Source organism: Poromitra crassiceps (assembly GCF_964638095.1).
Source record: "Poromitra crassiceps genome assembly, chromosome: 23".
Lineage (NCBI taxonomy): Eukaryota > Metazoa > Chordata > Actinopteri > Beryciformes > Melamphaidae > Poromitra > Poromitra crassiceps.
Genome location: NC_139639.1, coordinates 21,331,667 through 21,336,161, shown reverse-complemented (window position 1 = coordinate 21,336,161; position 4,495 = coordinate 21,331,667). Strand labels below are relative to the sequence as shown.

At 50.5% G+C, this 4,495-nt stretch overlaps 1 protein-coding gene across 14 annotated transcripts in view; it reads right to left on the bottom strand.

Annotated features, from left to right (window-relative positions):
* The window catches only part of mbnl1 (muscleblind-like splicing regulator 1), a 55,560-nt gene extending 52,969 nt beyond the window's left edge, over positions 1-2,591 (bottom strand). For 13 of the 14 annotated variants that reach the window (XM_083658895.1, XM_083658902.1, XM_083658903.1 and 10 more), the window contains exon 1: positions 2,142-2,591. The gene's annotated coding sequence lies outside the window, so the exon portion shown is untranslated. Of the gene's footprint in view, positions 1-762; positions 867-2,141 lie in introns of those variants that run through there. The other variant, XM_083658901.1, reaches the window with a different exon arrangement.
* Between the last annotated feature and the right edge of the window lie 1,904 nt (positions 2,592-4,495).

Here is a 4,495-nt window from a genome sequence, read left to right as displayed (position 1 = left end):
ATATCCAATTTTGGATATATACACAAACCCACATAAAGAAAAGGCATCTCTATATATCTAGCGAGACAGGAATTGATAGTCTACCTGCACCACAGCTACCCTTAGGGGGTTGAGAAAGTCTCAACAAGGCACTCAGCCACACATCTCTGTCGGCATCACATACGCATGTGTGTGTGTGTGTGTGTGTGTGTGTGTGTGTGTGTATCTTTTGCGATGGTGTGTATGTGCGTGTGCGCTACTGTCTGAGCCGCCCCCGATCCCTCTAAGTCACAACAACAACATTCCTCATCATCGCCCCAACCACGGACGCACCGCCGAGAGGAAACCCGGGGCCGAGGGGGGAGGGAGGGAGGCAGGGAGAGGAGAGGTGGGGAGGAGAGAGAGAGAGAGAGAGAGAGAGAGAAAGAGAGAGAGCAGAAGGAAGGCTATAGAAGCTCCAGGAGGATCCAGTGGCTTTGTCACGGAAGCGACCGGTCGGCATTTTACCAGCGTATTTCCACCCCGGATGAAGTTAGCCCCGCGATCGGTTTAGAAGAAAAAGGCTGAGTCCTCAAAAGAACACAATCTCGGCAGAAAAAGTCGACGTTTGAAGCCTTCGTACCCCATTTGAGCTTAGCAAATGGCCAGCTATCATCCTAGGAAAACGCTCTCTCGGGCCCATTTACCTTACCATGATCACACAGGCAGACTGAACTCTCTCGAGACACAGAAAACCATTACAGGACGATATCTCACTCCATCTCGAAGTACGCAATTACTTACTTTTACTGCAGTTCAAACACCGACAAGTAAAAACCCTCCATTTACTGGCGCTCTCTCTCTCTCGCGCGTTCTTCCCCTCTCTCTCTCCTTCTCTTCAACTTTCCTCCTCTCTCTCTCAGTTACTCCCCCCTCTGTCAGACGCATGCAAACACTCACTCACTCGCGCGCACACACACACACACACACACACACGCACACACGCGCACACACGCACACACACACACACACGCCCGCAGACAGAGCCACCCTCTCACACACTCTCTCCTCCCGCGACCCGGAATGCTTGGCAAGGTTCTACTGTACTGAAATACTGTGCTCGCCATATAAGGTAGCGGCGGCTTCGCATGTCACACATTCATTTACATGCAGCGGGGCGGGAAGTTCACCTTTTACAGCAACACGCGTACGAGACGCACACACACACACACACACACACACACACACACACACACACACACACACACACACACACACACACAAACACACGCCATGCAAAGACCATGCTGCCCCCTTAGGCTGACGCGACAAGAGGTTGGGGGGTGGGGAGAAAATTAAACGGAGAAAAGAGAGAGAGAGAGAGAAAGTGGGGAGGACAAAGACACACGTAGCTGTAGGTAAAAGAGAATCAAATTGGAACATTTGCCTAGTTATTAAGCGATGGAGCCTTGCAGGATAACTCCCAACATGTCCAACGTTGAGTCAGACGAACGGAATGAAAGCTGAGTGGGCGATCTATTGATCCACTCCACTGCTTCCTGGAACAACCACGGCCCTCCAAACACACACACACACACACACACACACACACGCACACACACACACACGCACACACCAGCTAATTTTCTTGCTAACTGGCGCTACCCTCAGGAAGTAGCTATTGTGTGACTGTCTGCTCTGAGCCAGGAATGTGCCTCGCTGCTGCCGTGTGTCTAAAAAACAAGGCATAACAAATAGATGTTAACTGTGCTACTGTGGCCCCCATACTGACGACACACACACACACACACACACACACACACACACACACACACACACACACACACACACACACACACACACACACACACACACACACACACACACACACACACACACACACACACACACACACGGCAGACACTAAAGCAAACAAACCTGATATCTATACCTATACTCAAATGCCGCTGACTTTGGAAAGTACAGACTGCAGCACACAGAGGAGGAACGATCTAGATAAACCGAGGAGAGACCCTCGGGAAAGACAGGGGGAAAGCGAGAGACAGAGAGAGAGAGAGAGAGAGAGAGAGAGAGAGAGAGAGAGAGAGGAAAACAGAGAGAGAGAGGGAAAGAGGGAGATAGAGAGAGAGATATAGGGAGGAGGGTGCAAAGGGAGCCCTTACCTCTCACATCGCTCTTCAGTTTGTGTGTGTGTGCGCTTCCGCGTGCTGACCGACCCTGCGCGCGCGCGCGTGCGTGTCTGCGTGTGCGTGCGTTCAGACAGGCCGCGACAGCAGACCCCCAGGCACCGGCTGGACCATTCTCCGGCGGGCGGGCAGAGCGCAGCCAGGCACAGCGACCGGCCAGAAGACAGCCAACGCCAGCCAGCGAATCGGCAGCGAATGAGTGGAGGAGCTGAGCGCCGCGCCGGAGAGAGAGGAGGAGTGTGTGTGTGTGTGTGTGTGTGCGCGTCTGTATGTGTGCGTGTTGCAGCGTTGGCTGTGTGCGCTAGTGTCTCTCCCCTCCCCTTTGCTTCCTGAAGTGGCTGCGCGAGCGGTGCTGTGCTGTACCGTGCCGAGACGGGCTGGGCTGTGCCTCTAGCGGACGGACTCCCCAGCCTCTGGATCGTCTGTCTGCTGCCCGAGGAGAGAGCTGCTCGCTGGGCGGCAGTAGCAACAGCTGTGGAGGAGGTGGAGGCGGAGGACGAGGAGGAGGAGGAGGGAGCTCTGACTGCACCGGGCATACAGATCCTGCAGTCCCCCCCCCCCCCCCCCCCTCCCCGCCTTCCTCTCCGAGGGCTAGGCCACGCCCCCCCTGAAACAACACCAGGAAGCGCTGGCTCGGTTACAGCAGCAACACTGGCCTTGCCTATCCAGTCAGGGCTGAGGAAGGACAGAGGGAGGAGGGAGGGAGCAGCACAGCAAGAAGGGGAAAGACGGAGAGCGAGAAGGGAAACGAGTGACAGGATCAGGAAAGAACCCAGAGAGAGAGAGGAAGTGAATATATAGGAATGAATGGCTGAACCAGAAACAAGGGATGATGGGGCGGGGGGGGGGAGTGTGGGGGGGGGGGGGGGGGGTGAGGTGGTGGGGGGGGGGGTAAGGAGGGAAACAGTGTTGGAAAGAATGAAAAGATTAAGAGGAGTGAAGGAAAGAATGACGGAAAAATTGACAGGGAGCTAAGTTGCGACAGATTGGGTCTGGCTTCTGTCCGGATCCCCCCGGCCTGGCCCGCTCTCTCTGTGCTTTTCTGCTGTGGTATGCAAGCCTCAGACACCTCAGTCTCACACTCACAGCCTCCCACACTGTGAAAGCAACTGTCACACTGAGCCACGCTAAACTCCACTTTACAGGGCTTCCCTAGTCTAGTGTAGGAGTACAGTGTATGTCCAATGTAAGATATAGCGTGTAAATATGGAACATCTATCTATCTATCTATCTATCTATCTATCTATCTATCATCTATCTATCTATCTATCTATCTATCTATCTATCTATCTATCTATCTATCTGTGTATCTATCTATCTATCTATCTATCTATCTATCTATGTATGTATCTATCTATCTATCTATCTATCTATCTATCTATCTATCTATCTATCTATCTATGTATCTATGTATCTATCTATCTATCTATCTATGTATCTATCTGTGTATCTGTGTATCTATCTATCTATCTATCTATATATGTATCTATCTATCTATCTATCTATCTATCTATCTATCTATCTATCTATCTATCTATCTATCTATCTATCTGTGTATCTATCTGTGTATCTATCTATCTATCTATCTATCTATCTATCTATCTATCTATCTATCTATCTATCTATCTATCTATCTATCTATGTATGTATGTATGTATCTATCTATCTATCTATCTATCTATCTATCTATGTATCTATGTATCTATCTATCTATCTATCTATCTATCTATCTATCTATCTATCTATATATATAAAGGCAATGTGGGCAATGTTTGTTTGTTCTTTGTTCTGTTTCTATTTTTGTCCCACTGATGATGTCATAAGATCATCAATGATGTCATAAGAGCAATGATGTCATGAGAGCATGTAAGCCCGCACAGCGGCAGTGATGTCATAAGAGCGAGTGAGCCCGCACAGCGGCAGTGATGTCATAAGAGCAAGGGAGCCCGCACAGCGAGCGAGCCGCGGATGCAAGCTGCAGGGCCAGCTCGGTGAGTTGCAGGGCCAAGCAGTGGCAGAGCTAGCGAGCCCGCGCAGCGGGCGAGTGTAGGAATCGAGTGTGCGAGATGCCTAGTTAAATATATGACCATTGAAAGGGAAGATGCAGTTAGCAGCAGCATCTTGTAAAGAGGCTAACTGAGACCATGTTGTGTTTGCTAATACCACCTCTCTTCTATTGTTGTTGACTCAAGGCTTCCACCCCCACAAACCTCTCCATCCAGGGGAGAGCCAGAAGAAGACCTGATACTGCAATATATCCGGTAACCATGGAGATGGCACCTTGGCATCTGTGGGAATCTAACACGACTTCTAGCTGTGTGCTGATTTCT